This window comes from Sceloporus undulatus, chromosome 5 (genome assembly GCF_019175285.1).
Source record: "Sceloporus undulatus isolate JIND9_A2432 ecotype Alabama chromosome 5, SceUnd_v1.1, whole genome shotgun sequence".
Lineage (NCBI taxonomy): Eukaryota > Metazoa > Chordata > Lepidosauria > Squamata > Phrynosomatidae > Sceloporus > Sceloporus undulatus.
This window is the reverse complement of record NC_056526.1, coordinates 676,472-693,578: the sequence shown is the minus strand read 5'-3', so window position 1 is coordinate 693,578 and position 17,107 is coordinate 676,472. Positions and strand designations below refer to the sequence as shown.

At 50.0% G+C, this 17,107-nt stretch overlaps 1 protein-coding gene across 2 annotated transcripts in view; it reads right to left on the bottom strand.

The window, feature by feature from the left end:
• LOC121931912 (transmembrane protein 53-A-like) overlaps nucleotides 1-3,116 on the bottom strand; it is an 18,137-nt gene extending 15,021 nt beyond the window's left edge. For both annotated transcript variants that reach the window (XM_042470052.1, XM_042470053.1), the window contains exon 1: nucleotides 2,979-3,116. The gene's annotated coding sequence lies outside the window, so the exon portion shown is untranslated. The remainder of the gene's footprint in view (nucleotides 1-2,978) is intronic.
• Between the last annotated feature and the right edge of the window lie 13,991 nt (nucleotides 3,117-17,107).

Sequence of the window (17,107 nt, the reverse complement as noted above, 5' to 3'; positions counted from 1 at the left end):
TTAACACAGATAAACTAAACTTGTCCATGGCAGACCTTCTACGTAACATTTGATTTTGTTGCTGTTTGTGTTTGTTTGTTTTCTGTTGTTGTTGTTATTATAGTCTGTGTTGTTTGTAAATAGGTTGAATGAATGTTGTCTCTGTACCAATGTTCTTTTTTATTAATTTAATAAAATAAAGATTATATTAAAAAACAACAACACCTGCATTGATTCAGGGACAGTGGCTTCATGGCACACGACACACACACACACATATATTATTGCAAGAGTCACTCATGCACATACATACATACATACATATATATATATATATATATAAGGAATCTTCTCAAAGATTTTCAAAGTGCCTATGAAATAAAATCCAATGATAAGAGGTCCAAATCAGACTGCAGAAATAATCCAGTTTGAGACCCCTTTATAACTGCCCTGGCTCAATGCCAGGGAATTCTGGGAACTGTAGTTTTGTGAGAGATTGAGCCTTCTCTGTCAGGGAGCTCTGGTGCCACGGCAAACTACAAGTCCCAGGATGCCCTAGCACTAGGCCTCAGACTGGATTATTCCTAAAGTGAGTTTTAAGCCTTAAAGGCGCTGCCACTTTTCATTTTCTTTTCCTCCTTCGAAGGTTAGAACAGTTTCAGATAAAAGTTCTCATGGCTAAAAATGGACCCAAGAAGCAGTTAATGCTCAATAGAACTGAAAGCAAACCCCGTTTGAACAGAGCCCTAGGAAGGCTGGCCACAATCCTATAAGCACTACATTGCTCTGCAACCATGGGCCTGCTTACCGTAAGGCCAGCAGCTGCCAAGAGCAAGGGTCACGGGGGCCTGTTCCCCTCGCCTTGCCCCCTGGCAATCCCCGTCGCAAGGGCCAGGAACAGGGCCCCTGTCACAACAAGGCCTTGCAGCACTTGGCCCCAGAGGTCACACAAAAAGGGAAGGGATCCCCATTGACTGGAGTGGCTGCTGTCAGGGGGCTTGCACAATCCCTATGCAAGGACTGAGGATCACGGAGTTGGGAGAGACCCCAGAAGCGCCCTGATCCAGTCCAAGCCCTTTATTCTCCCTCAAAGCTTCCCATTGACAGAGGGCCACCCAGCCTCCAAAGAAGGAGACTGAAAGGCAGCATCTTCCAGTCTTGAACAGCCCTGACTGTCAGGAAGAATCTGGTGAGATGACTGTTGAGGTAGGATCTCTTTGGCTGTATTTTGCCTCCATTGCTCCCTTGGGTCCTGTTCTCTGGAGCATCAGAAAACAAGCTTGCTCCTCCTCCTCCTCAATATGGCATCCCTTCAAGTCCCTAAACAGGGCTCTCATGTCACCTCTTGACCTTCTCCAGGCTAAGCATCCCCAGCTCCCTACAACCTTCTTCATAGGGCTTCATGGCTTCCAGACCTTCCCCCATTTTGCTGACCCTCCTTTGGACACGCTCCAAAGCGGTTATGGCATTGCAGTCACTTAAAGATTACAATGGCAGACTTAGAAATCTAATGTTAGGAAAAGGGACAGGCCAGGGAAGCACATTCATGTCAACCCAGCAAACAGAAGAGTCCTTGGATGTGAAGGAGTTTTGAGATCTCACTCTCTGCAGTGCTAGAAAAACAACATCCTTCGGGGGCAAAGTCCTCCCTTTCCCCAAATCTGTGGGTCTGGGTCTGTCCCACTTTCCTGCCAGAAGCAGCCTTCAACAAGGCTGGTAAGGTGATGAAAAGCAAAGCAAAGAAGGAAAGGACATCAAAGCATCACTTAGACCTTTGAGAGCCTCTCCTTGGTGCCCTTTTTGCAAGCAGGACACAATCTGCCAGGGAACTCCTGGCCCTGCGCTTGGCTTCCCCATCAAGGAGCCTCCCTTCGATCCTCCACCCTTGATACTCACGCCTTTAAATGTGTAAACATGTTCCTAGCACTCTCTTCTCCAGGCTGCTAAAGATGCCCGTCTCCTTAAGCCATTCCTGCCAGGCTTACATGGGCTCAGGCCCTTTGCCATTTGCTTGCCCTCCTTGGACCCCTGGCCCCAGTTTCCCAGCATCCTTTCTGAATGGCAGCAGCCACAACGGGGCCTTTCTTCTGGGGCATCATTGGGTGCCATCTGCACTTGGTCAGCATGGCCTCTATTCCTTCCTCCAAGTCATTGGTCAAGATGCTGAACAGCCCTGGGCCCAGGACAGAGCCATCCAGGAGGAAGAGGAAGGGGAGCCATGGCTGCGCATGCCTTGGCTCGGAGGGTCAAAGAGTCCCATTGTGTGGGCCCAGGTCCATGGCTGGTCTGCAAGGAGAATGCAAAGCAAGCCATTGCAGAGTCTTCTTGGTGAGGCTTCTTCCTCTGAGGCTGAGAGAGTGTCACCCAGGTGGCCAGGGACGTAGCCAAGGGGGGGGGGTTCTTGGGGTCCGGACCCCCCCCTTTCCATTAGAAAAATGAATGGTGTTGCTCTGTGCCGCGCACTCAATCCCCATTATAGGTGGCATTTAGTCTGGACCCCCCCCCCTTCCTAAAATCCTGGCTTTCCAGGCTGAGCAGCGCATCAAAGCCTGGCCTCCTGAGCTGCAGCCCAAGGCTCAAACCACTAGGCCCCGCGCTGCCTCTGGCCTGAATTGTCCGAAGGCTGGCTGTGGGCCTTGGCTGAGAGAGCGTGACTCTTGCCCACTTGCAGCCCAGGCCCCCAGCTGACCAGTCCGGCCTCCCACCAAGGGCCGCCAAGGGCCTGGCCGAGTGGTTGGAGGGTTAGGCTCTTGGGAGGAGGGTCCGAGTCACACTCTCTCAGCCTCAGGGAAGGCACAGGGCAGCTTGGCCAGAGGAGGAGGAGGGTCTCTGGGCCTGGAGGGAAGGCAGGGCGAGGGCAGGGGCTGCCCTGGCTCCGGCCCCTGGGCCTCCCTCCTCCCTCCCTCCCCAAAGGTCCCTCGGCGAGACTGCGGCGGCCCAGCAGCCAGAGAGCGAGAGCCAGAGAGAGGCCCCAGCCCCCCTCCTCCTCCTCCTCTTACCTTTCGGGCCTGGCTGGCCTGCTTTGGGGGTCCCCGGCCGGGAAGGGGCGGCCGAGGCCTGGCCTTCTCCTCCTGCTCCTTGGCCTGGATTCGGGCGCAGCCAGCCAGGGTCAGCCTCCGGCCAAGAGCCAGGATCGGGCGGCGGCGGCGGAGGAGGAGCTCCCCCTGCGGCGAAGAGGGGAAGGCAAGGGAGAGAGAGAAAGAAAGAAGGCGCAAAGGAGGAACAAGGCCAGCTCCACGAGTCCAACCCAGAGAAGGAGGCAAAGGGTTTCTCTCACTCAGGATCCAGCCTTGATAGAAATGGAGAATCCAGCCAGAAAACCAGAGGAAGAATCGGGAGCCTGGCTCTGGAAAAAGAGAGAAGATCCCAAAGGCGAAGAGAGATGTGAGAGCTGGGCAGAGAAGGGAGATGAAGAGGGCTGAGTGAGGCTAACTATGAAGGACAAGGGGTCCTGGAGCGGACCAAGCCGAGACCTCCCTGCAAGGCCTGCTTTGGACTCATCATGAAAGGAAGGACTCCTTGCCCTAAAAGCCCTAAGGAGGGAGAGAGGAAGGCCGCAGGACAGAGGAGGATGCAGAGGGTCGCCATGGGTCCCCATCGACTCAAGGGCAGTCCACAGAAGGACTTGGTCTCAGTGGCCTGAGTGATGAGTGTCTTCCCAGAAAGGAGACTTCATCACCTTTGGGAGCCGGGGGCCGGGATGCGTGTCCCTCGACACGGAGGGGGGGGGGAGCCAACACAAAAATTACATGATTTTTTAAAATTTAAATAAATAATAATAAACAATTCCTACATTCGCTGCAACACATCATTTGGAGTAAAAAACAAAACGGAACATATACAATGCGCCTGAGGGAGGGAGGCTCGGCGACTGTTGTGTTCTAAAATGGCGGCAAAGTCTCGCGCAACCTTTCCCGTCCTGCCCCGCAACAGGAAAGGTCACGCGAGACTTTGGCCACCATTTTAGAAACACAAAATGGCGCCCGGAGCGACTTGGAAGCTGCGGCGAGCGTAGGGTTGCCATAAGTCAGGACCTTCAAACCAGGACAAATGTAGGACAACAGTTTCAAATGGAGGACACGTTTTTTAAAAAAAATGGAAGACACACAAAACATTTGCTGCTTTTTTAAAAAAATAATATAAATGCATGTTTCTGAGGCTTCTATAGACAGTTGCCCCCCCTTGCCTCCCCTGTGCCCCCCCTTGTCCATTGCAAAGGCCCCGCCACTTGCGCAAGAGGCCTAAGGTCCCGGGATTGGGGGGGAACCAGGCCAGGGCGGGCGGGGGGCCCCCAAAAGGCAGGATTGTACCGGGGCTGCTGGGATAGGGCGGCAATCAGCGGCAGAACCAGGCTGGGGCCGGTCCCAAGGCCTTGGCAGGCTGGATCCAGCCCGCAGGCCGTAGTTTGCGTGACCCTTACTTTAAACCTTAGGGTTGCTTTAGGGCCCCCATAAGTCAGAAATGACTTGAAGGCAGACAACAATAACGGAGCAGCCCTAGAAATGCAAAATTGTGGCGATGGCAATGAGGTGACAAGCGGAATCTGGCAGCTGCAAAGGCAGCCTGGGTCCAAGGACGTAGCTAGAGGGGGGGGGGTGGGGGGTTTGGTCCCCCCCCTTCAGGCCTGGGGACATTCAAGCTCCTTCCTCCCCCCTCCTCCTCTCCATTAAAAACCACACGAGGAGCGTCGAGAGGAAAGGGGGAAAGACAAGCAAGCTCTTTCCCCTTTCGTTTCATAGGAGTCATGGCAACGTGGCTGTGATTATGGGTGTTGTAGTCAGTGACCTCCCCCATCTCTCATCTCTGGCTGAGCTTTCCAAATGCCCCTCACCAAACTGCAAAGCCCACAATCTATAGCATGGGGGAATCTACACTGTTGATATAATACCCTTTGACACCACTTTAAGTGGTGTAGCGCAATTCTGTGAATCCTGGGATTTGTATTTTTACAAGAGCTTTTTTTCCTTTCTAAAAGAGTACTGGGTGCCTCACAAAACTGCAAATCCCGGGGTTGGGTTTGTTTTTTTAAGTAGCCCTGGAAGTTAAAAGTGGTGTCAAACTGCATTATTCTACAGTGTAGTAGCTCACAGGTGTTGCCCTGCTAAAGTTAAAACAGAATATAGTTCCATTACAGTGCATTGTGATCTGGGGTGTGGTTGTTGTGGTGTGCCTTCAACCCCTTCCAACTTATGGCAACCCTAAAATGAACCTATCCTGGGGTTTTCTTGGCAAGATTGTTCAGAAGAGCTGTGCCATTGCCTCCTCTGAAGCTGAGAGAGTGTGACTTACTCCCCAAGGTCACACACTGGGTTTCATGGCTGAGCTGGAAATCAAAACCCTGGTCTCCAGACTTCAGAGTCATAGTCCAACACTCAACCACTACAACAATTTTACCTTGTGGGTTCTTACGACAAAGGCCAAAACCCATACATTGCAGTAACTTATTAGGCCAACCTGCAGCAATAATCAACTTTGAGACTGCTTGGAGACTGCCCTGGCTGCCTCAGTGCTAGGGATTCTGGGAACTGTATGGTACAAACACACTGCAGCCAGGAATTCCACTGGAGGACACACTCTTTCCCCTCTTCATCCCTTGGCCTGGGGCCTGTTGGACTGTCTTGTTTATGTTTTAATGATATCCAGTGCATATGCTGACCTGCCATGTTTGTGCATAACCACATCGTAATGTTTTTCTGAGCGATGTGATATTAAAATAGTTAACAGTTTTTATATTGGAGTGTTCAAGTGGATGTGTTTTGTGATCAGAAAGAAAATAAGTTCTGACAGCAAACTAAAAGAGTAAAACACATTAAATGTATCAAAACTTCATTATAGGAAAAGAAGTGAAGTTGTCAAATGGCATATAGAAATAAAATTATTTGTAGTGGAAGAATTATATTTGATCTTTTGAAGTCTTTTATTGTACGTACTCACAATTATAATAAAAGTGTAAATCTAAGTGTAATAAAATATACTGGTTTGTCAACGGTCAATGAGAGGCCTAGTTAGTTTTACGTTTTATACAGTCCGTCCTTGCCTTACGTGGGGGATCCATCTCGGATCCGCCGCGTAAGGCGAATTCCACCTATGCTCGAGCCCCATTGGAAACAATTGAATGGATGCGCCGCCCCTTCCGCCCCGCGCATGCCCTGCGGCTTGAGCGCATATACTCAAGCTGCGTATGCGCGCCCGCGTATGCGCGGGCACGCTGTATAATAATAACTCTGACATAAGCATTACATGTTTCAGGGACATAGCTGGACCCCCTTCAATTAGAAAATGAATGATGTGTGTGCTGCGCCCTGCCACACCAAGCCCCATATAATGGTGGCACTTAGTCTGGACCCCCCCTTCCTAAAATCCTGGCTACGTCCCTGCTGTCCAAGGCGTCGCAGGGCTTTTGGATTCAGTTTGCAAGGTTCTGAACAGAGGGGAATCCAGGGGAACGGGGCAAAAGGCTCCTCAGACCGGGGTTTTCCACAAGTGTTGGGATGTGGTAGCAATGTGCCAGGAAACCACTGTCCCTGGTCCAAAACACATGCAGAAAATAATCCAATTAGAGACGCTTTAACTGCCCTGGCTCAGTGCTAGGGATGCTGGGAACTGCAGTTTTGTGGAGGCTCAATCTCTCACAAAACTACAGTTCCCATAATGCTCTAGCATTGAGCCAGGGCAGTTGAAGTGGTCCTCGACTGGATTTATTTCTGCAATGTTTTCAACCCGCCATGGATGGACTGCAGTTATGCATATATTCCAGGTTATATTTCTCTTCTAGCCGTCGTTTTTTGTCATCCTTTTGCTCAAGGACTGGCGCCCTGAGGTCCAAAGCCCAGGAAGATGAACTCTCTGCAACCCGTTTTTGGGTCTTCCATTCCTAATGTCTGATGGATGTCCATTTATCCTCTGTTGCCCAAATGCAGATTGCTGAAGGCTGCTGTCAACACAAGATGGACGATAGGCAACTTCTTTCTCTCAGTTACTCTCAAAGGTGCTGCAAGATCTTCCCTTTGCATGCCAATAAATAAACCTATGCGAACACTGAGGGGCAATGAACACCAGGAGCAACTGGCATCAAGGGGCACTCTTCATGTCCTTACCTAAATTCCTCACCTTCCAACTAGGGCCCTCCGTTCTGGTAGTCAAGGTCTGCTGTCTCAGCCAGGATTTCTTCTTCTGCCCATCTTGGATTCGCCCCTTCTCACTTGCTGCTCCCTCGCCGGGAACCTTCTTCCCATCGAGACACAAGGGTCCTTATCATTTTTAACCAGCGTCAAAACGGAGCTGAAGACCTCCTGTTCAGAGAAGCCTTCCCAGGCATTGCATAATTGTCACTTGCTATTTGATGTTCTTTTGGTGCCGGTTTTATTGAACCATTTCCTGTATTGCTATGTCTTTTATATGTATGATCCTACTGAGAGAGGCAGGCTAGCTCCACCAGGCCTCCCGGGAAGACGATTAAAACCATCCATTATGAACCAAGCCCTCCCCCAGTCCATCTCCTGATCCAGGCATCGGAGACAGAGAAGAACTGCTGGACCTCATCCCCTTATAAATAAAGATTTATAATATAATAATAGGAATTAAATCACAGGCATCAAACACGCAGCATCTGCGGAATGGCCTTTTGGAATAACCCAGGCGAGGAATTTTAAAGCAGGGGACGACGGCGGATGGGCTTCCAAACCCTCAGCAGCGTTTTGAATTATGTGTTTAATATATAGTTGATACAGCAGACTGTAAACAGTGTGTTTGGGGAAACTCACACGAGACGTTAAACCACCGAATAATGATGGATGGACTGGGTTGAATGCACAGCCCACGCTTTTGCAACTGTTTAATGCCTTGATGATGAAACTCGCTGCTGCTTCTTTGTTCTTCCACGTTTTTATACATTGCCCTTTCCATGTATCCATAAGAGAAAGGCTTTAAGGTGTTTCACACATTTTGCAGCCTTTTCCATAGAATTATGTTAGAGTTAGAAGAGACCCAAGAAGGGCCGCGATCCAGCCCAAGCCCCTTCTTCTCCATCAAGCACTCCCCATTTTGACAGAGGGCCCCAGCCTCCAGGAAGGAGGCCCCCAAAAGACCACTCAGGGAAGTGTTCCACTGTCAAACAGCCCTGACTCTCAGGAGGTTCCTCCAATATTGAGCTGGAACCTCTTTTCCTGCGGCTTGCATCCATGCTCTGTCTCCGATCTCTGGAGCAGCAGCAGAAAACAGACTTGCTCCATCGCAAATGTGACATCCCTTCAAGTATTGAAACAGGCTATATCACAACACCTCTTGACCCTTCTCTTCTCCAGACTAAACCTACCCAGCACTTCCCTCAGCTCCCCTCATAGGCTCATGGTTTCAGACCCTTCACCATTTGTCTCCTCCTTTGAGACCACGGCTCCAGTTTCCCACTCCTTTTGGAATTGTTTTGCCCAGAACTGGACACAGGATTATTCCAGTTGGGGCGGACTGACCAAGCAGAATAGAGAAGGTACTATGACTTCTATTGATGCAGCCATTGTTTTGTGGTCTTCTTCAGTCTTTCCATAGATCTTATTACCACAAAAAGCACAAAGTGCTCTGAAGCTGCCATCCAGAAACGGGTGAAGCATCAGGAACAATTCTTCTGCAACACGGCAACAGAGCCCCAACAAACCCCACCAAAACTGTGCAAAAAGTTCCTTCCCTTAAAGCTAGTCTTTGTCTGATCTGTCAAAAACTTTGCACCTTACAGATGGCCTAAGCGGCGCCGTCGTTGCGCCAGGAATACGGCGAGGGGCGGTGCTTCCGTATGGCAAGATGGCGCGCCTATACAGATGGGCGCGGCCATCTTGACGTAACAGACGCACAGCGTCCGGACGTCTAAACCCAAGAGCCGTTCGATGCGCGCTTTGGCACTTGCAGTGGCTCTCCGGTTGCCGGAAGGAGTGCTATTTCTGCACTCCTTTTTTGCAGCGGCCAAGGAGCCACGGGTTTGGCGCTGCGGCGCCGCCGCCTGCAACCGGCAGCGGCCCAAGACTGCCCCTTTTGGGTGGTCGTAACGGGCCAAAGATACAGAGGTCAAAATCCAGGAAATAGGCTTTTGTAAAAGGTTAAAATACTTGCGGATTGAAAGTTGCGAACAAAGAACAGTATTGAAGAGAATAACTGCATTGTAACTCACAGTGCAACACAACACAACCAACGATTGGTTTGTTATTAATCAGCCTTGCATCTTTCTGTCTGTGGCCAAACTGAGTCCCCATCTTGTTGGAGGCAATTGGCTAACAGCATTGTAAACTGATGCATCCAACATGGCAGCTTTATCATTTCTGGTCTTAGTCCAGATGGCAGGAGGGCTGTCTTTGGCTGGCACCTCTCCTTTTAGCCATCATGTCGAGGAAGTTGAATGTCCATTTGCAATTCAAGGAAGGTGCAAAGACTCCGTGAGCAGTTCAGTGGAGCCTGTGGCTTCACAAAGGAACAGACAGGATGGACTCCAAGGAAACACCTTCTTTGAGTTGCATTTCCTACATTTCCTTGCCTTTGGAAACCTCCCAGTGACCGCTGGCTAAAAAGGGAAGGTGCCAGTCTGCAGAGAGCCCTCCTGCCATCTGGACTAAGACCAGAAACAGCAAAATGCAGGCCTAGGGACCTTACCACCGGGGCTTTTTGAGGCGTCAGTTCGCATTGGCTGTGTGCGTATCACATTAACACATCGTTCATTCAACACCCCCGCTCTCGGATACGCTTTGCCGATTCGTTATTCACTTCATATCGCAACGTTCATCCACACCTGGGCAGCCTTCCGGATCGAGGTCTTGCGCATCGGCCAATACGTATTCATGCAAGCGAGGAGCCAGTGCAGATTGATCACCACACCAGCCCAATACATGTGTGTTCACCGATGCACATCGGCAGCTTTGGTGCATGCTCTGTGGGGCTCTGAATGGGGTGCAACATTTTAACTTCCGGGGGTGAAGGATAAGGTCACTGTTCAGGCGGTATAGCATGAATTTGCTGCCTTTAGCCACTATGAAAGGGGTATGCACCATCTGTATGTCGGGGTGTATGTGTATGTGTATTATATATATCACACACACACACACACACCACACATATATATATATATATTATATATATATGATATTATAATATACACCATAGTGGTACAGCCAAAAGTGTGATGCCTTTTATGTGTACACACACATTTGTCTTATGAGAGTAGATGTGTGTGTGGGTGTGTGCGCGTCTTTTTAGATGTAACCTGAGGCAGGGAACCGACAATTAAAAAGATTGTAGTTACAGCGCGGTGTAAATTTACACATTTATATAATAAAAGATAATAATAAATATAATAAATAATAATAATACATACACACACACAACACACATATATATACAAAAACACACTGTTCCCACAGCCAAAAGTGTGATGCCTTATTTATATGTGTACACACATATCGGGTCTGCTTGATGTTTATGTGTGTGGGTGTGTGTGTGTGTTTGTGTGTATATATATATCACACATACATATACAATACACCACGCATAACAACACACACACACACACAACACACACACACACATACTTCCCCCTCCCCGACACAAAAGGTTCTGCTTTATCTCGTCGTCCAGGGAAATAACGCCCAGCCCCAGCGGTTGTTGCTAAAAGGGAAAGAGCCCCGGAAGGAGAGGGGGAAATTCCAGCGCAGCATCATGGAGATTTGTAACCGGTGGTCTTCAGGAGAACCACGGGATTGGATGTACAGTGCGTCCTCGCCTACCGGGGATCTGTTCCGGATCCCTTCGCGTAAGGCGAATTCCGCCTATGCTCAAGCCCCATTGTAAATAATGGGGCTCGTGCACGGCAGCGCGGGCGCGCAACAGCAACAGGGCACAACGGGCGCTCGCACCCATTCAATTGAATGGGAACGCACCCCCTTCCGTCCGCCCGCCGCCCCCGTGGCTTGAGCACTATGCTCCAGCCGTGTAGGTGCGTCCGCGTATGACGCAGGCGCGCTGTGCACACCAGCCAAAGCAGCAGAGGTTCCTCACTGGCCATCAGTGCAGATCCAGCCGATCCCCAATTTGGCGTACTCAGAAAACGGAGGAGCCGGCTGCCTTCAGTTCGTAACCCACGTGAATACGCATTGGCCAAAGCGTATTCACGTTATATCGCATTGGTCAATGCATATTCAGAGCTCACAGTGTGGAAACTCCATGCTATATAATGCGATATACGCATCGGCCAATGCGAACTGACACTCAAAAAGCCCCCATGTGGTAAGGTAACATCTTCAATCTCTTTCTCATTTTGCTGATGAAGAAGAAGACCCAGTTGAGCTTCGAAAGCTTGCACCGTGTCATTGTGCATTTTGGGTTGGTCCAATGAAGGTATCATTGCTTGGATGTTATGTAAACCGCTTGTGCCAGGAGTGCTTAAGTGCATGGATGAGCGGTGTATAGAAATGTACTTGCTTTTACTATTATTGTGGTGCTCTGTTCTTGCGGTGTGCATTGAGTCAGGATTCCCAAGCCCAATGTCTTATGAGCATTTGCACAAGTGTACTTCATGCACACTTCCAATGTGGAAACGGTGCTGTTGCTGTTGCAAGGTTGCAGCTGCCCCATAAAACGCGGGTGCTGCTGGGTTTTGGGGGGTCCCCAGTTCCATCCAGGAGAAAAGCCGGGGGAGGAAGTGTGAGGCATCACTAGTTGGCACTCGAGGGAAGCCACAAAAGGCTGCCTTGTTGACCAGAAAGCAAAGGGCCTTTTTCGGTGCAAAAGGGCAGCTGCCAGCCAGAGCCCTTCCTTCAGTTCTGCCCCAAAGCAGCTGTGTCTGAGAACTGTATGCATTCAAGTTGTTTCTGACTTAATGGTGACCCTAAATGTAGCATTTAGGGCCTAAATACCCTAAAACCCCACCGGGTTCCCATCTTGTCTTAGAAGCTAAGCAGACCAGCCCTGTTAATCCTCGATGGGAGACTGCCCAGGAATCCCAGGTGCTGTATCCTCAATTTCAGAAGTATACAATGGTATACATTGGCCTCCCCTCCAAGTACTAATCAGGCTGACCCTGCTTAGCTCGCAAGATCAGGTGGGGCCGGGTGCCTTGGGACATTTAGAACCTCTATATAGCGCATGCGCCTCAAATTGCCTGTTGACTTATGGATTTGACCCCATGGATTTCACAGGATCTTCTTAGGCAAGGATCCTCAGAGGTGTTTTGCCAGTCCCTTCCTCGCACCTGGGATCTGTTGACAGTCTCCCAACCCAAGTGCTAACCGGATATGTCCTGCTTAACCTTCCAAATCAATGGGATCTGGTGCCTTTAAGTGTACATTAAGGAATATGGGAATGTATGTTTTAATCTTGTAAGATGCCCCGGTTGCGTTGCACAGAGGGGTGGGAGAAAAATAAAATAGGGAAGATCTCTTGTTGTGCTTCAAGCTGTATATTGATTTAGAGAACCCCATGAATCCCACGGGTTTTTCTTAGGCAAGGGATGTTTTCCCAGTCCCCATCTCTGAAATACAGCCGAACCATAACTGGAATTCGCTAGCAGTCTTTCTGGGCTGGAGAAATCCTTCTTCTTGGACTGTCACTCCCAGAATCCCCTAGACAGCTATGCTATGTTATGCTGATTGGGGGATTCTGGGAGCGGCAGTCCCCAAAGTCACCTTTTCCTTGTGCTCCTGAAGTCCCATCCTGCAGCGTTTGGGGAAAAGGGACCAAGGGCAGATCTTGAGGCCTTCCAGTTGCTTGTTGACTTATGGTGACCCCTTGAATTTTAAAGGTTTTCTCAGGCAAGGAAGCCCCAGAGGTAGTTTTACCACAGTTCCTTCCTCTAAAATCCAGCCTCTGGCACCCGGATTTGTTGGCGGTCTCCCATCCAGGTTCTAACCAGGGTTGGCCTGCTTACCTTCCAAGATCAGATCTGGTGCCTTTAAAGTATTTAGGCCAGGCAGGGAAAGAGGTATGCGCGCGCCTCAAGTTCTTGCTGACCCCATGAATTTAAACAGGGTTTTTTCGGCAAAGGATCCTCAGAGATGGTTTCCCTCCAGTTCCTTCCTCTGAAACACTGCTTGCAGCACCTGGGTTTCCATGTTGGATGGTGTTTCCCATCCAAGGAGCATGCATTTTGCAGTGGACATTTGGACCACTGGTGGGTCCTGGCTCTCTGAAGGACCATCTCTCAAGGTCTTTGGGCAACCCTCTTAGCAAAACCTTTTGCCTGAGGGGCAGAGCCCTTGATGGGAAGCCAAGCGGAGGGCGAGGAGTTCCCTGCAGATGTGTCCCTGCTTGCAAAGGGCACCAAGAGAGGCCTCTCAAACGTCCTTGGATTTAAGGCTTTGATGGTCTAAGTGATGCTTTGATGTCCTTTCCTTCTGCTTTGCTTTTCACACACCTTGCCAGCCTTGTTGAACGCTGCTTCTGGCAGGAAAGTGGGACAGACCCAGACCCACAGATTTGGGGAAAGGGAGGACTTTGCCCCGAAGGATGTTTTGTTTTTCTAGCACTGCAGAGAGTGAGATCTCAAAACTCCTTCACATCCGGACTCTTCTGTTTGCTGGGTTGACATGAATGTGCTTCCCTGGCCTGTCCCTTTTCCTAACATTAGATTTCTAAGTCTGCCATTGTAATCTTTTAATTGACTGCAATGCCATAACCGCTTTGGAGCGTGTCCAAAGGAGGGTCAGCAAAATGGGGAAGGTCGGAGCCATGAAAGCCCTATGAAGAAGTGGTAGGGAGGCTGGGTAGCGTTACCTGGAGAAGGTCAAGAGGTGACATGAGAGCCCTGTTTAGGTACTTGAAGGGACGCCATATTGAGGAGGAGGAGGAGCAAGCTTGTTTTCTGATGCTCCAGAGAACAGGACCCAAGGGAGCAATGGAGGCAAGCGACAGGAAAAGAGATTCCAACTCAACATTAGAGGAGAGTAAGGGCTGTTCGACAGTGGAACACACTCCTTTCTTGGAGACGGATGGAGTCTCCATCTTTGGAGGTCTGGGTGGCCATCTGTCAATGCAGTGCTTTGATTGAGAGTTCCTGCATGGCAGAAGAGGGTTGGACTGGATGGCCCTTGGGGTCCCTTCCAACTCTATGATGCAGTGTATTATGATTCCATTACAAAGACGCCTTCGGCATGAGGAACCACGACTCTGGGGCCATTGAATCTGCAGCCAAGGTGCCCATGCCACAAATGCCCCCCCCCCCCCTTGTTTCTCCTGCTGCCCAGGGAGAAGGATGCCTCCATCTTCCCAGGAAAGTTGCAGAGGGTTAAATGGTGGCAAGCACTGACACAGCACTGCAGAGTTTAACCAGGTTTTTCTGTGGGCTTCTCCTTGTTCCCAGTCGCTGGAGGATGTGGGTCAGAGGGGCTTTTGCAGTTCTGGCCTGGCTCTGGCTGGAGCCCTTGGCTTGTTGTGCCAGGCTAACCCCTTGGCGCCAGGCCCCGAATGCTCACTTTCAGGGGCAGCCAAGCGAGGAAATCCCAGCGGCCAAAGGGAGCGGAAAGAAAGGCCAGCTTGGAAAGAAGCCCTCTGGCCATGAAGGACGGCTGTGGAGGCCATGGCCCCGTTGGTCTGCGAGAGAGTGGGGTCCATGGGTTGGGGTCTGACCCAGGGAGGCTATGGAGGACCACCCTGTTGAAGCCAAGCTCTGCAGATCGGAAATTTTATTCTGCTTTCTTCCTTTTCAAAAAAGCAGCGGGGCTTATTTTTTACAAAAACAGAAAAAGTGGATGTGGTGAGGAAGGTGGCCTTGCAAAAGCATCTCTTGGACAACATGAGCATGGGAGGGATGATGTGCCTATGATGCATTAGGGTTGCCAGAGTGAAGGCTGGAGAGGGCTCCTCTGCCTTTAATGGTGGGGCAGAAGAGGGATCGTCTGCAGGTGCTGCTCCTCATGCAACCAAGCCCTTTTGCCCTGAGGTACTGAGCCTGGCCTGCCAGAACTGCACCGCAGGATTGCACCTGAAAAGCCATCACTTTTATTATGGCATGAAGCCTGCACAGGCCAGGCTCAGTATCACAAGGCAACCCCTTCCCAACCGATCCAGACCTTCAGCATGTGGGTCCACCTGTCATTAAGAAAACGCCTTCTGCACACGTTCAGAGGCACTCTCTCCCTAACTGCAAGACCGCCTTTCCCTCTCAGGTTCTGAGAGTTCCAGTCCTGCCCCATGCCTTTCCTCTCCCTCCTATGTCTAGCCATGTTGTTTTGACCCCAGGATTCAGGCACTTTTGCTCTGCCCCCGTTTAATGGGTGCAGCGAGGCAGAGAGAGGACAGCCTAGTTGTCTACTTTGCCCGGAGGAAAGAGCCCCACAGAACCAGCCCCTGAGTGGAAAACTGGGTCTGCAAAGCCTGACCATCGATCAATGGGCATTCATCACCGATGGCAGAGCGGCTGGTGGAGGGAAAGGACAAATGCCAGCCTGCAGAGGAAGGAATCTGTGGGTCAGGGAAGCAGCCCAGCCCCAAGGAGAGGAAGGGATGGACCCAGGCAGCTGAATGGCAAGGAAGGAGGATGCCCCAGAAAAAAAAAAAAAGGGGGGGGAGAAGAACTGCACAGAAAGGGAGAATCTTGCTAGCTGGTGCTGCCAAGGACCTGCATGCCCAGTCTATGCGCTCTGTTTACTGTCAGATTAAACAGTTAGGAATGAAAGTGTGGAGTAGTGGTTTGAGTGTTGGACTAGGGCTCTGGAGACCAGGGTTCAATTCCCGCTCAGCTGTGCAATCTGCTGATTGACCATGGGCAAGTCACACTCTCTCAGCCTCAGAGGAAGGTAATGGCCAACCTCCTCTGGACAAATCTTGCCAAGAAAACCCCATGACAAGGTCGCCATAATTTAGAAATGACTTGAAAGCACATAACAACAACAACAACAACAACAACAATGAAAACCCTGTATGACATCACCCATCGCCAACACCCTGGATTTTGGATAGGATTCCATTCACTGATGATCCAAAACTCCAATCAGAAACAGTAATAGCAAGGAGGAGGGACTGAAGGCTTTGGGACATTTTTGGAAGATTGTGTGACAGATCACACAACCGTGAATGTGGGCACAGCAGCTAGTTTCAGGAAAGTGTTGGCAGCTGTGTTTGCAGCGAGGGAGAGAGGCAAAGAAGAGCATGATCCTGGCCACTCACAGCTGAGAAAGAGAACTGCAGCAGAGGAGCTATTGCACAGAGGCAGAAAGGGAATAGCACCGATTGGGAGCCCATTGACAGGTTTGGCACATCATGGAAACCATGCATTCTGAGGAAAGATTTAGGGAGCTGGGGATGTTAAGCCTGAAGAAGAGACAGTTAAGGGGTGATATTGATATTGAAGTGATGTCATATTGAGGAGGGAGCAAGCTTGTTTTCTGCTGCTCCAGAGAACAGGACACAATGGAGCAATGGATGCAAACTGGGGGGAAAGAGAGTCCAGCTCAACATTAGGAAGAACTTTGTGAAACTAAGAGCTGTTTGACAGTGGAACACACTCTTTCCTTTCAGAGTGATGGAGTCTCCTTCCTTGGAGGCTGTCTTTAAACAGAGGCTGGATGGCCATCTGTCAATGGGGGTGCTTTGATTGAGAGTTCCTGCATGGCAGAATAAAGGGGTTGGACTGGATCAAGGCCCTTCTAGGGGTCTCTTCTAACTCTGTGATTCTACAAAAAGGTGCACCACAGTAATGAATGGAATGCAAGGCAGCAGCAAGACAGATCTGACGCTGTGTGATAAGTACCAGCCAAACACGATTTTGTCCTGTTCAGATTCCACATTTCTAGCCTTTTCTAGTTATAAAGCCTCAGGCGCATGCCAGATGAGTTGGATTGCCATTTACAGAGTTGGAGCATAGTGTCACTTGCTTGTTATTTGCTAGCCTACAATGTGTTTTGTAGTACTGCTGTTAAATAATGGGACAGGTAGTAGTGTGTCAGTTGCTAAACTGTTGGACCATATTCCTTTGTGGTTAAGAAGCAGATGGGAAGTGAGTTGAGGCTGCGCTGGTCAGTCTCAGGAGAAAGCCTGGAGTGAGAAAAGAAGTGGGGCTCCTTTGGGGAAAGAAAATAATAATGTTTTGATGTTGTAAAGAATAAGAAGGTAGCCCACCTAAGATTTGAAATTGTGATTGCTTTAACTAGGCTTTGCTAGT